Source organism: Tursiops truncatus, chromosome 8, assembly GCF_011762595.2.
Source record: "Tursiops truncatus isolate mTurTru1 chromosome 8, mTurTru1.mat.Y, whole genome shotgun sequence".
Classification (NCBI taxonomy): domain Eukaryota; kingdom Metazoa; phylum Chordata; class Mammalia; order Artiodactyla; family Delphinidae; genus Tursiops; species Tursiops truncatus.
The window spans coordinates 82,377,426-82,393,196 of record NC_047041.1 but is presented as its reverse complement, the minus strand read 5'-3'; the positions used below and the strand labels follow the sequence as shown (position 1 = coordinate 82,393,196).

Genomic DNA, 15,771 nt, shown 5'->3' with positions numbered 1-15,771 from the left:
TTAGCTTAATGGGAAAATATTTTTAATTGATAAAAGAGGTAATTAGCCAAGGCTAAGAGGTGCACACTAATTGTGCAGTATATCTTGCAGAATTGGTTTGGCCATGGTTTCTGGAATATAGGAGGGAAGATGATCCAAATATAGATCTGGCTATAGGAACATGGGGCTAATTTGAAAGAGTTTAATCTCCCTCAATCAAGTCCAGGAAAAGAACTCTTCTAACGCTTATTGGGTGTCAGAAATGGAATGCTCACAGTGGTCCTTTTTCTCCTCTCAATGTTCTGTTTTTTTTGTTTGTTTGTTTGCGGTACGCGGGCCTCTCACTGCTGTGGCCTCTCCCATTGCGGAGCACAGGCTCCGGACACGCAGGCTCAGCGGCCATGGCTCACGGACCCAGCCGCTCCAAGGCATGTGCGATCCTCCCGGACCGGGGCACGAACCTGTGTCCCCTGCATCGGCAGGCGGACTCTCAACCACTGCGCCACCAGGGAAGCCCCCAATGTTCTGTTTGGATTGTTTTGATATAAGGTGTAGACACTTCCTCAGGCTGGCCCAGATGAAATAGAGACTGGGATCAGTGAATCTGAGGAAGAAAGAAACAGAGGTAGGCCCTTCTCTTTTCTATCATTCAGGAGCCATGTTACTGTTCTCATCCTGCTTCTTTCTTTCTTATAGCATCTGTTTACCTCAAAGCTCTCTCTTTTCTTGACTAGCGTCCTCTGCTCATCTGTTCTGTGCTTGGGCCCAAATAGCTGTTCCACCTCCATTCACCAGGGCCTTTTACCTCAAGCACCCACTGACTTGGCAACAGTCTCTACCCTTCTTAGTTGAAATTCTCTGTAGCATATCAGTGGTTTCTTATCAGCTAATGAGTGTTCTGCCCTTGTGTGAAGAACATGTCCCATTTCCACTGTGGTGAAAAGGGACAGAAGTTGTGGGCAGAATAAGAAGAATGGGGATAATAATATCTTTTTGGTGCATCTTTAAAACAGGTGTGATCCTTCACATTTTCCAGATGAGAAACAAAGGCTGTTGGATGTTGTTATTTGTGAGAGTTCATATAGCCAACAAGTGTCAGAAGCAGGAATTAGGGACAAGTTGGGACTGACTCCATCCCCCTGCTGACTCTGCAACACCCGTGCTATTTGTTTCACAAGGTATAAGAACAGGGAAGCTCCACAGCCAGGCTGAGTGCTGGTTAATTTGGTTGGGGATCCAGTGACCACCTGTGCAGTGAAAACAACACCGTCTTGCCCCATTTTTTTTTTTTTTTACTTCTTTCTGTTCAGGGACATTGATATAGCACATCCCACCCTCCCAAGATCTTGCTACATCTTGAGCTTTGGAAATAGCCCAAGGAAAATCTGGCTGAAGGGACATAAAATATATTTGTAGGGCTTTGACACTGAGACCTGGTAAGAGAGGGGGTCAGAAATCAGCACTTTCCTCACTGCCAGAGGATGAAGACCCGTGCCTCCGTTTACCAGCTCTGATGCTTATTAGTTGTATTACTTTGGGCAGTTACTTAACCTTCTGATCCTGTTTCTTCATCTGTAAAATGAGGATGACGTAATAACAAAAATTAGATGAGGCAGCAAGTGTACCAGCAAGTACAGTCCCTCACACAGTGGCCATCCAGTGATTGTTATCTATCCCTCCCTCCCTGCCTTGTCAAGACACTGAGTCCCTTGCATCTTAATAATTGCAGCCTTGATATTAGCAGTTGCTCTGGGTCTGAGAATCCCCTGTAGAGTTCTGCAAATCAAGGGACTTCAGCTTTTATTTGTCCAGAATCCCTTCCCTCCTTTAAGCGACAGCATCCCTTTACTTGGTGGGCAATGCCCCTTTCTTCCATGCGGTTCTGGTGAGGCCACCAATTCAGCATCACCCCAGGCCTGTGCAGACATAATACTCCTTTGCCTGGCCTCACTGATGGACCAGATATGGGCACATGGCCGAAGGTAGACCAATGAGCTGTTGGCAGGCTGGAGCTCTCTTCCTTTTGGGTGAGTGTTAATCTGGGATGATGTAGCCTTGAGTTGTCTCAGTCATGCCTTCTACCTGCTGCAGGAGGAAGTGTCTACAGGAGCAAAGAGAAGCAGAGTCAGAGAGGAAGCATGACAGAACTAATTTCTGAGACTGTTGCTCCAGTCCTTAGTGTCCTGAGGCCACTCTTAAACCTCCCAGTTACACGAGCCAATACATTCTCCTTTTCTGTTTAAGCCTTTGAGCGCACTTTTTATCACTTGTCGCTGGAAGAACCTTGAGGAAAACGGGGACTCAGTGTCCCCTAGTCAGGTGCTTGGGTGCAGCATGGTTAAAGTCCCAGTGATGACCTCTCCCAGCCAGAGCCATTCGGCCATGGGAGGTGCTGCCCCAAAAGATGCTGTCACGGTGCTGTTCTGTTTTCTCTTGCTCATGCTCTGTCAGAAAGTAGGCAGAACTCTGAGGCCCACTTTCACTCTCTTACTTCCTTACTTCCCCAGCTGCTGCATCAGCACAAGTGCAGTGCACCTTACAGCCCACGTGCTGCACTACTCCCAGCCATGGCCCAGCACCGCCCATTAATCTCTGACTGCATACCACTTAGAAAGCATGCTCCATTTCCTATCACAAAACGATTTAATGGGATTACAGATGCTTGCACTCACAATTTCTTCATCAGTACAAACCACCATTGATGAGAGGAAATGTGCTTACTGTTGCAGCCCTGACATAGGAAGTCATTCATCCCCATCTCTGTGTCCAAATGTTTGCTGTCTGCCACGTTTAAAATCTGCACCTATGCCTGTGGCCCCATCATAGCCACCCCTTCCTTTTCCATAAGCCTGCCTGGCCTTCACCTGGGTATTGACTCATGTGGAATTTCTCCACGCCTCCACTAGGCCATTTCCAAACAGAGCTCACTTACAACTTCCATGTTCTTCTGAACCAGATACATGGTGTCTAATGAGGCAGTCTCCAGGGATAGGCCGTGGAGTCAAATAGACTTATGTCTGGATTTCAGTGCTGTCAGTCACTAGTGATGTGACTCTGGACAAACCTGAGTTTTCTCATCTATAACATGGAGGTGTGCTAGGGTTCCCAGGCAGGCCTGAGAAGAGGTTCATATATAGTTGGTTTGTGATATTTGGCAACAGCTCCCTCCTCCTGGATCTATTTACATCTACTGTTTTGCATCAGGACTGGATGCCTTTTGAGTCATGTGCTGGTAAATGTTTTTAACAACCACCATATATGTACATACGTAAGTTCATTATACGTTTTACTGATAAAAAGGATTCTTGGCACACAAGTACAAATTGTAGTAAAATATACAATCCTCTTTATTATAAATTCCATAGAGCCAGCTGGTTCTCACAGAATGCTTTCATTGATCTTTGACTAGATTCTTCTATTCTTAGCTAACCTTTAGTTGCCTTGACAAATATAGTTCTGACATGAATGTTGGCTGATATTTTTGTTCATGTTAACGAGTAAGAAGTATGTTGTGAGCTAAAGGAAATGAGTTTTTGAATACTGGAAGAAGATTTCTTCAATTTTTGCATGACTCACACTACAGACATGATGCACTTTAAAATTTAATCTGTATTATTAACATGGTCTCAAGTCTTCAGTCTAGCCCAGGGATCAACAAATCATGGCCCTTGGGCTAAATCTGGCTTGCTACCTATTTTTGTAAATCAAGTTTATAGGAACACTGCCATGCACCTTGATTTAGGTATTGTCCATGGTTACTTCCATGATGCAAGAGTGGAGTTGAGTGGTTGTAACAGGGACCAAGAGGCCCACAAAGCCTGAAAGATCTACCACCCAGCCCTTCACAGAAAATGTTTGCTGACCTACCTTCCCTGTCTTGATAATCAATAAAACGATAAATTAATGAATAAATCAAAACAATAAATTTGTAGTGTTTGCTGATTTCTGTGGTGTAAATACTCCCACCATGGCCAATAAATTCAAGTACTAACTTAACTTTACTGAAGACAGAACTGGGAAGAGATGTGCAGCATCCCACTATATAGCATTCTCGCTCTACAGAGACTGTAGAGGTAAATAACCTCAAGGGCACACATGATAGTGAAATGTAGTAAAATAATTAAGCATGTTGAGTTTTGAATATTTATTACTTTGTTTTAGTAGCAAAGGAAGAGAGCAGGCCCCTTGAAAGAGAATTCTCCCTGAGGAGCAAGTGTCAGACGCAGTCCCAGAGCCTGAGAAGCAAAGGAGAGAAGTGGGAGGGGTCTTCAGGCAGCTGTTCCTTTAATCCACTCCAGTCCAATGCAGCTACTCTGGCAAAAGATGCATTTCCAGCCTGCACCAACCTCAACCTGGGAGAAAGCCCCCAGGAGGAGAGTTTCAGTGGGATGCCCCTGGCACATTTGGAAACAGTGAGCGCTGAGCACATATGGGCAGGGCAATGAGGGCGTTTGCCACAGTCCCTTAAATGCAGGTTTTGTCCTCTGCTGCCTTCTCTTCTTATTACTCAGTGGTCTCCACGTGCAATCTCATATCTTTCATGACTTTAGCACCCAGCGTTATACCAGTAATTCCCAAATTTCTATCCCCAACTACATACACCCTCGTTCTTCAGCTCCAGAACTCTATCTCCCATTGTCTACTGAGCTTCTCCACCTGGGTGTTCCACAGGCATCTTGAAGGAAACACTTCCGAAGCTAAACTCATCACCTTATTCTTCTCAGCCCACCCCAAACCAGACATTCCTTTTATAGTCTCATTCATGGTGGATGACATCACCATATTTTCATTCTCCCAAGCTAGAAATTTCAAAGTCATCTTTTTGCAATAGCCCTATGATTAGTCCTCCTGCAGTCAAATTCTGCTGCAATCCATCCTACGTTTAGCTGCCAGAACTGTTTTCATACAATCTGTTCACATCAGATTCCTGTAAAAATTGTCTGTTATTTGTTGTGAAAGACACATCTTGAGGTATCTGTCTTGTGCCTATTGATACTTGTAATTTACCCCTATACTCACAGAAATGGGCCTGTAGCAGCCATATTATCCCTAAGACTATTTCCATTCCCATCGAAACAGTTAATTAGACAAATTGCATTAGTCAGATGCTCCCAGGGATTTTGAATTGGAGCTAAAAGTTCTTGAATAAGGAAGGTGTAACTTGAGCTGAGGGTGGCAATATTTCTCTTGCCATACTGATTGAAAAGACAGAAAACTGCTCTGCAGAGAAGGAAGGAAGAAGTTGTGATGGACATGTTTTGACTACCCGGTATCTGCTTGGGAAATCACCTTTCTTTCACTCTCAGTCCATGTGGTTCAAGAGGAACTGGCTTTTGCCAGAGGACTCTTGCTTCCCAGGCTACAGTGATTGATTCAAGTTTGGACACATGACCCAGGCTTGGCCAATCATAGTACTCTACTCCCTGGCTACAGTGATTGATTCAAGGTTGGACACATGACCCAGGCTTGGCCAGTCAGAGTACTGTACTCCCTGGCTACAGTGATTGGTTCAGGAATGGTTCTATGACACACCACCAGGCCAATCAGTCATCCCCTGAAGTTCAGCTGCAACTGTCAGGCAAGAGGCTCCCTTTTGACTGTGGTCCTTAGCTCTATAGATAATTTAAGATAAGAGTGACCATCTTTACCTCCACTAAACTTTCTTGAAAATGAAGACGACACAGAAGAAAGTGGAGCAAAATAGAGAATGCCAGAATTTCGATGATGTCCCTTGATACATGAATCTAGCAGTTCCTGAAGTTGTATTTACTCCTAGGTTTCCCACTTTCTAAAAAGTTGTTAACATATACATAACAGGGACTTCCCTGGTGGCGCAGTGGTTAAGAATCCACCTGCCAATGCAGGAGACACGGGTTTGATCCCTGGTCCGGGAAGACCCCACATGCCACGGAGAAACTAAGCTCATGCGCCACAACTACTGAGCCTGCGTGCCACAACTTCTGAAGCCCACGTGCCTAGAGCCCGTGCTCCGCAACAAGAGAAGCCACTGCAATGAGAAGCCCATGCACTGCAATGAAGAGTAGTCCATGCTCGCCGCAACTAGAGAAAGCCTGCACACAGCAACGAAGACCCAATGCAGCCATAAATAAATAAATTTATTTAAAAAATACATATACATAACATAAAATTTACCATTTAAACCACTTTTAAGTATACAGTCCTGTGGCATTAAGTGTATTTACATTGTTGTGCAGCCATCACCACCATACATCTCCAGAACTTTTTATCTTCCCAAACTGAAGCTATTAAGAAATAACTCCCCATTTTTCTTTCCCCCAGACCCTGGAAACCACCATTCTACTTTCTGTCTCTATAAATTTGACAATTCTATATACCTCATGTAAATGGAATCATACAATATTTTTCATTTGTGAGTAGCTTATTTGACATAGCAAAATGTCTTCAAACCAGTAAGAGCTAGTTCTTTGAATAAACAAAATTAATAAACCTTTAGCTAGACTTACCATTAAAAAAAGAGGACTCAAATAAAATCAGAAATGAAAGAGGAGCTATTACAACTGATACCACAGAAGTACAAAGGACTACTATGTAGGAGACGACAACGAACAGTTATACATCAACAAATTAGAAAACCTAGAAGAAATGGATAAATTTCGAGAAACATACAACCTACCAAGACTGAAACATGAAGAAATAGAAATAGAAAAGCAATCTACAGATTCAATGCAATCCCTATCAAAATTCCAATGGCATTTTTCACCGAAATATTACAAACAATACTAAAGTTTGTATGGAACCACAGAAGACTCCGAATAGCCAAAGCAGTCTTGAGAAAGAAGAACAATGCTAGAGGCATCATGCTTTTTTATTTCAAACCCTATTATAAAGCTATAGTAATCAAAACAGTATGATTCTGGCATAAACACAGACACATAGATCAATGGAACAGAACAGAGCCCAGAAATAAGCCCACGCATATATGGTCAATTAATTTATGACAGAGGAGCCAAGAATATACAATGGGGAAAGGACAGTCTCTTCAATAAATGATGTAAGGAAAATTGGACAGCCACATTTGAAAGGATGAAGCTGGACAACTATCTTACACCAAACAAAAAAATCAACTCAAAATAAAACTTGAATATAAGACCTGAAACCATAAAACTCCTAAAAGAAAACATAAGTGGTGGGACTTCCCTGGTGGCACAGTGGTTAAGAATCTGCCTGCCAATGCAGGGGACACGGGTTTGAGCCCTGGTCGGGGAAGATCCCACATGCTGCGGAGCAACTAAGCCCGTGTGCCACAACTACTGAGCCTGCACTCTAGAGCCCACGTGCCACAACTACAGAAGCTTGTGCACCTAGAGCCCATGCTCCCCAACAAGAGAAGCCACCACAATGAGATGCCTGCGCACCACAACGAAGAGTAGCCGCCACTCACCACAACTAGAGAAAACCCTCGTGCAGCAACAAAGACCCAACACAGCTAAAAATTTAAAAATAAAAAAGCGTAAGTGGTAAGCTCCTTGACATAGGTCTTTGTGATGATTTTTTAAAACCTGCCATCAAGAGTAAAAGCAACAAAAGCAAAAATAAACAAGTGGGACTACATCAAAGTGAAAAGCTTCTGCACAGCAAAGGAAGCCATGAACAAAATAAAAAATCAACCTACTGAATGGGAGAAAGTATTTGCAAATCATATATCTGATAAGGGGTTAATATCCAAGATATATAAAGAACTCATACAACTCAATAGAAAAAAAACAAACCACAAACAATCTGATTATAAAATGGACAGAAGATCTCAATACACATTTTTCCAAAGAAGATATACAGATGGCCAACAGGTACATGAAAAGGTGTTCAACATTATTATCAGGGAAATGCAAATCAAAACCACAATGAGGTATCACCTCATGCCTTTTAGAACAGCCATTATGAAAAAGATAAGAAATAACAAGTGTTGGTGAGGAAATGGAGAAAAGGGAACCCTTGTGCATTGTTGGTGGGAAGGTGAATTGGTGCAGCCACTGTGGAAAACAGTGTGGAGGTTCCTCAAAAAATTAAAAATAGAACTACCACATGACCCAACAATTCCACTTCCAGGTATTTATCTGAAAACAAAAACACTGACTCGAAAAGATATGTGCACCCCCATGTTCATTGCAGCACTATTTACAGTAGCCAAGATATGGAAACAACCTAAGTATCCATCAATGGATGAATAAAGAAGCTGTGATATATATATATATATATATATATATATATATATAAAATTCAGCCATAAAAATGAAGGAAGGGCTTCCCTGGTGGCGCAGTGGTTGAGAGTCCGCCTGCCGATACAGGGGACACAGGTTCGTGCCCCGGTCCAGGAAGATCCCACATGCAGCGGAGCGGCTGTGCCCATGAGCCATGGCCGCTGAGCCTGTGCATCCGGAGCCTGTGCTCCTCAACGGGAGAGGCCACAACAGTGAGAGCCCTGTGTACCGCAAAAAAAAAAAAAAAGAAGAAGGAAATCTTGCCATTTGCGACACCATGGATGGATCTCGAGGGCATTATGCTAAGTTAAATGTGTCAGACAGAGAAATACAAATACCATACTATTTCTCCTATATGTGGAATGCAAACAAACAACAACAGAAAGCCCAAGCTCCCAAGCTCGTAGATACAGTGAACAGATTGGCGGTTGCCAGAGGCAGGAGGTGGGGGGTAGGAGAAATGGGTGAAGGGGATAAAAGCTTAAAAAAAAAGATTCATCTATGTTGTAGCATGTGCCTAGACTTCTCACTTTACAGAGTAAATAAATTCGCTTTTTGGCTTGAACTCTTTGGGTTATTTTTGTCACTTATGACCAAAACAGTCCTGGCTAATATAAAATGGATGTGGAGAGAAAAAAAAAGACAAAAGGTAGAGGAGAGTATTCTAACTTTCCAGTTCCCAAGTCCAGCCCCTTTCTAGGAAGGAAGTCCTAGAGGGCTCTAAAGACAGAGAGAGGAACATTGCTTTCATGCTCTCTCTCTCTTTAACAAATTCATTTCTGCTAAAATGAAAGAGTTGTAACCAACACACCTCCTCATTTCCTCTAGATGGGGTAAAGGGCCTCCATCCTCAGGGCCTCTCCCCTCCAGGTGAATCCTGTTCTTAATCCTCACTGACGCTCTCACCATTTACCAAACAATCCGGCTTTCTCATGCCTCTCTGTCTTATGCTATCCTCTGCCAAGGAAGTCCCTCTTTTCCTAAGCAGAGAACTCCTACATAGCCTTCAAAACCCTCCTCAACTGTTACCTCCTCTCTGTAAGCTTCTCTAACTTTTTAACTCTCCCAAGCCATGGACGCTTTGTATCGCAACTGTTTGCAGATTTCCTAGTCCCTAGATTAAGAGCTCTAAGAGTGCATGGGTTGTTTTTGTTTCTTTATAACCTAAGACCTAGCACAGTTGCTGACAGTGACTTCTGTTGAATAAATGAACATAAAAAATTACTTGATAAGCCTCAGTCCTTGATATTCAAATAATTAATGCACTGAGGGCTTTACAAAATTATTTATCATCTAAGTAGGTTAGATATGTTCCCTGAAAGCCTCTAAAATTATTATTTTCACTATTAATAAAAATTCAGAGTGAATCCTTAGCCCAGTACAGACAGATTTAGCAAACATTTCCAAGAGTGGAAACCCAGATTAATGATTCTTGACCATATTTGGTCAGATGTGGAATAGCATTTTCCATGGCCTAACTTGTCCTTTTCAGTATGTATTCTTTTTAAGGATATACAATTCAGGTTACTTGCTAATTATGTTGGATTGTTCCTTAATCCTTATACTCCTGAGTGAACTCAAGAAATGATGGATCATGACATCATGTAAAAATTCACCTTTCCTTGCTGTCTGGCATTCTCTCTTCCTTTTCCTGGTTCCCTGCATCTTCCTTCTCCTGATGTATTTGAAAGACATTTGAGCTGGACAGTCCAGCTAAATGATCCATTTTGTTAATATGGTACTTTTCCATAGGCGGCTTTAGATTTAGATATTTTTATTCTTGTGGAACATATAAACCTTCTCATGGTCCCCTCTGGCCTACCATAGCTTCTGAAAGAATAGAGGACCTTTTGTCTTTGATTTTATTTTACCCAATAGTCTTAAAGTTCATAAGTACAGACTGTTTTCTCCAAATTTCTCTGTACACCTAACTTTTACTTTTTCTGCAAAAGTAGCCTTTTTTAACATTTTTTTTTTTTTTGCGGTACGCGGGCCTCTCACTGTTGTGGCCTTTCCCGTTGTGGAGCACAGGCTCCGGACGCGCAGGCTCAGCGGCCATGGCTCACGGACCCAGCCACTCCGCAGCATGCAGGATCCTCCCGGACCGGGGCACGAACCTGTGTCCCCTGCATCGGCAGGCGGACTCTCAACCACTGTGCCACCAGGGAAGCCCTAGCCTTTTTAAAAAAAAAAGTTTTTGGCTGTGTTGGGTCTTCGTTGCTGTGCGCGGGCTTTGTCTAGTTGCAACGAGCGAGGTCTACTCTCCATTGCGGTGCGCAGGCTCCTCATTGTGGTGGCTTCTCTTGTTGCGGAACATGGGCTCTAGGCACGCGGGCTTCAGTAGTTGTGGCATGCGGGCTCGGTAGTTGTGGCTCGCGGGCTCTAGAGTGCAGGCTCAGTAGTTATGGCACATGGGCTTAGTTGCTCCGCGGAATGTGGGATCTTCCTAGTTCAGGGATTGAACCTGTGTCCCCTGCATTGGCAGGTGGATTCTTTTTTTAAAAAAATTTATTTATTTTTACTTTTGGCTGTGTTGGGTCTTCGTTTCTGTGCGAGGGCTATCTCTAGTTGCGGCAAGTGGGGGCCACTCTTCATCACAGTGCACAGGCCTCTCACTGTTGCGGCCTCTCTTGTTGCGGAGCACAGGCTCCAGACGCACAGGCTCAGTAGTTGTGGCTCGCAGGCTCCAGAGCACAGGCTCAGTAGTTGTGGCTCACAGGCCTAGTTGCTCCGCGGCATGTGGGGTTATCCCAGACCAGGGCTCAAACCCATGTCCCCTGCATTAGCAGGCAGACTCTCAACCACTGCGCCACCAGGAAAGCCCGGCAGGTGGATTCTTAACCACTGTGCCACCAGGGAAGTCCCGAAAGTAGCTTTTTTGATTTAAGTAGTATAACCTGCTCATTTTGGACAATTTGGAAAATTCTGAAAAGGATCATTGTTAATAAGCCCATCATCGCATAATCAGAGACTGATTTTATTTAGATATTAGTATATTTGCTATTGCTAAGATATTGGCATATTTCTCTCCATTATGTGATTTTTTTCAAACAGCTTTACTGAGGTATAACTGACATAAAATAAGCTGCACATATTTAAAGTGCACAATTTGAAGAGTTTTGGCATATTTGCACACTTGTGAAATCATCACCTCAATCAAGAAAAGGAACATCACCCAAAGTTCCCTGGCGCTCCCTTTGCAATCCCTCCTCCCAATGCTCCCCACCCCCCATCCCTAGGTAACCATTTACCTACTTTCTTTCACTGGATTGGTTTGCATTTTCTGGAAATGTATGTAAGTGGAATCATACAGTATGTACTTTTGTTTTGGTCTGACTTCTTTCACTCAGCATAATTACTTCGAGCTTCATCCATGTTGTTGTGTATTCATTTCTTTTTATTGATGAGTAGTATTCTGTAGTATGAATGTACCACACTTTGTGGACTTGTGGACCAACATTTGGTCTGTTTCCAGCTATTGCAAATAAAACTGCTGTGAATATTCATGTATGGGCCTTTGTGTAGACATGCTTTTATTTCTTTTGGGTAATTACCTAAGAATGGAGTGGCTATGTCATATGGTAGGTGTATTTTTGCCTTTTCATCAGGAAACTGGCAAAGTATTTTTCCAAGCAGCTATACCATTTTCCGTTCCCATCAGCAGTGTATGAGAACTCCAATCCATCCTCCATATTACTGTCAACACTTGATATAGTCCATCTTTTTCATTTTAGCCATTCAAGGTGGTGTGCAATGGGTATCTCATTGTGGTCTTAATTATCATTTCCCTAATGACTAATGATATTGCACATCTTTTCTTATTCTTATGCCACTCATATGTCTTCTTTGGTGAAGTATCTATTCAGATATTTTGCACATTTTAAAATTTTGTTGTGTGTCTTATTATTGACTTGTAAGTGTACTTTATATATTCTAGATCCAAGTCCTTTTTTGGATAGGTTTGTCTAATATTTTCTCCCAGTCTGTTGCTTGCCTTTTCATTTTTGTAATAGTGGGTTTTCAAGTGCAAAAGGTATTAATTTTGGTGAAGTACAGTTTATTGATTTTTTTTCTTGATAGCTTATACTTTTTGTGTCCTATTTAAGAAAATCTGCTAAACTGCAAACCAGTAAGATTTTCTCCTATGTTTTCTTCTGTTATGCTTTTTAAGTTTTAACTCTTAAGTTTTGATTTATAATTCGTTTTTAGTTAATTTTTGTATATGATGTATGGATATGGATATGATATGGATATGAGGTATGGATCCAAGTTCATCTTTTGCATATGGTTCTCTACTTCCAGCATTATTAATAACTTTATATCATCCATTAGTACGTGCGCTAGGATGAGCTTGGTATCTCTGCTGTATCCTTGCATAGTTGTGTCACTTTGACTTTCTGTATCTCAGTTTACTAATCTGTACAATGGGAATAATAGTGATTGGCCCTATCTCTCTGACAGGATTGTTAAAGAGATCAACTTGAGATAAGTAATATTGTTCATAATTTTTCCTTCTCTGGAAAGTTGAAAACATGGAAGTCAACCTGAATCCCTCCTTCATCATCATCATCACACTCAGACACCTCTTAGGTATTTCTCGAATCTGTTATCTCCTCACAACTCCGACTCCCACTGTCCTGGTCAGGCCAGACTCTTCCTTTCTCATCAGGCTCATTGCAGTGATCCTACCAACTGATCTGCTGCTTCCAGGCTTGCTGCCCTCAGACCCAGCCTCTCTGCTGCCTCCCGGCTGATCCATCAAACCTTGTCAGTCATGTTATCTTCTGCTGACACTGTCTCATCTGCAGGATCAAGTCCAAGCTTTAGGTCAAGCCCTCCATGCTCTGGCCCTGCCTCCCCTCTAGTCTGCCCACTTGCGCACATGCGCACACACACACACACGCACGCACACATGTACACATACATCCTTGCCATTGTTCACCTCCATGACTCTTGACTCTGGCTGTGAGATGTGCTCCTTCCCTGCATTTCCACTGTACTCTGGGCCGCCTCCATGCCCAGAGTGTCACGTTGCTTTTCCACATTGCATTGTAAGTACCATTTGTGTCTCCCACATCTAAATTTAAGCAGTTCAACAAATGGAACTGTTGGGCTTCCCTGGTGGTGCAGTGGTTGAGAGTCCGCCTGCCGATGCAGGGGACACGGGTTTGTGCCCTGGTCCGGGAAGATCCCACAAGCCGCGGAGCGGCTGCGCCCGTGAGCCATGGCTGCTGAGCCTGCGTGTCCGGAGCCTGTGCTCCGCAACGGGAGAGGCCACAACAGTGAGAGGCCTGCGTACCGCAAAACAAACAAACAAAAAAAGGGCACTGTTGTTTTATCCATTTTTATTTCTTGACATCCAGCATAGAGCCTGGCCCAGAGCAGAACCAAGAGTTGTTTGAAGAACTAAACATGATACTAAGAAAGGGATGACTATTTTTGTAAAGAATTATAGCAGTTCAATGCAGAAATGGCTCTTGGAAATCATCCAGGTCAGCATTTCCCTATCCAGATCCAGAGCCAGTGACTATGAACACTTTGTACCTTTTTCTCTGGAATGAGGGGCAGGCAAAGGGGAAAGGGCTGGAGTTGCTGTAAGGCCTTAATCTTTTGTCTTAGCACGAGTCATCAGCAAGTCCTAGATCGAGAAGTAGGAGGTGGGAGGAAAGGTTATTAAGGACAGTATCTGAAGATGAGACTAAGATCATCTTAGTGTCTCTCCACAAATTACTTGTTAAAAGGAAAAATAGGGGCTTCCCTGGTGGCGCAGTGGTTGAGAGTCTGCCTGCCGATGCAGGGGACATGGGTTCGTGCCCCGGTCCGGGAAGATCCCACATGCCTCGGAGCGGCTGGGCCCGTGGGCCATGGCCGCTGAGCCTGCGCGTCCGGAGTCTGTGCTCCGCAACGGGAGAGGCCACAACAGTGAGGGGCCCACATACCACAAAGGAAAAATACACACTATAGGGCAGATGCACAAGAATATGAATGTACTTACTGCCACTGAACTGTACACTTTTAAAAATGGCTAAAATGGTAAATTTTGTGCTGTGTGTATTTTACCACAATTTAAAAAGTAGACAAAGGGGTAAACTATATAATAGAAAAACTAGGCAATAAATACTTTAATGAAGTGATCAAAATTAACATCACCAATAAGGACAAATGGACATCTTGTGCCTCTGGATGTGATTGCCTGAAAAGCATTTATGCAGCATTCTAGAAAAAATGCACAACATCAATCCAACCGTGAGGAGTCATCGACAGACCCAAATTAAGGGTCTTGATATACAATAACTGGCCTGTATTCATCAGAAAAATATCAGTGTCATAAAAGATAAAGACAGACTGACGGACTGTTCCAGATTGAAAGGTGACTGAAAAGCTATGACAGCTAAGTGTAATACATGATCCTGACTTAGATCCTGCACCAGGAAAAAGAAGTTTCTTCTTTTATTAAGTAAAGCACCTTATTAGAACAACTGGTAAAGTTGGAATATAAACTGTAGATTGCTAAGACCATTGTTAAATTTCCTGAATTTGATAACTGTCCTGTGGTTATGGACGAGACTATCCTTGTTTTTAGGAAACACACACTGAAATATTGAGGGCAAAGTGGCATGATATGTACAGCCTACTCTCAGATAGTTCAGAAGTAATAAACATTAATGGTAAAGCACATGTGGCAAAATGTTAAGAATGGATGACTCTGTATAAAAGACATGAGGAGTCCTATGTACTGTTCTTGCAAACTTTTCTGTAAGTTTGAAAGTGTTTCAAAACAAAAAAGTTTTTAAATTGCCTTGGTGTTGATTCAATAAATGTCGTTACATCCATACAAGGGTATATTTGACAGTCATTAAAAATATATTTATTGACATAGAAACAAATTCATAATATATAATTGATTGAAGCAAGCAAATTGCAGTATCATCTATTTTATTCAGAACAAAACAAAAATCTCCTTTTCTGAAAAACAGTTTGAAAAGATGTATACCAAAATGTTAATTTTGGTTATCTCTGAGTTATGGAATAAAGGGAAGTTTAAAATTTTTTATTTTTGTTTATCTATATTTTCTACTTTTTCTACAATGTGCATGCATTAATTATGTAATAAAAATTATTTAAAAATCATGAAGAAACAAGTGACCAAAAAGCCTTAAAGCCACCCAAGTGCGTGGACTGACTGGGAACCCTCTGAGCTGGGTACCTGCATTCTCTGGTAGCCTCTTTCTGCAGCAGAAGCTCCAAGTCCTTTCAGCTTCCAAAATCACACTGTGGTGAATTAAAGAAAAAGAAAAAACTCCTTATCTTCCATCCTCTGTCTTCTCCAACTTTGCTTTCTCTAGATGGAAAGCCCTCAGAGAGTTGTTGCTGGTGTATTTGGTATTCTAAACTGTTCTCCACGTGTTTAAGTGTTTTCTGCTCCCTGGTCAGTTTAAAATAGGTTTTTAACTGCTGCTCCTCACAGGCTCCTGGACTTTTCCATAACTAATTGGAAGATGTTGGATTTTAAGGACCTCATGAAATGAATAAGCACCTTCCTTAACTTCCG

At 42.4% G+C, this 15,771-nt stretch overlaps 1 long non-coding RNA gene across 2 annotated transcripts in view; it reads left to right on the top strand.

The window, feature by feature from the left end:
- Window positions 1-15,771, top strand: part of LOC109552247 (uncharacterized) — a 185,480-nt gene that overhangs the window by 154,884 nt on the left and 14,825 nt on the right. The window lies entirely within an intron of this gene.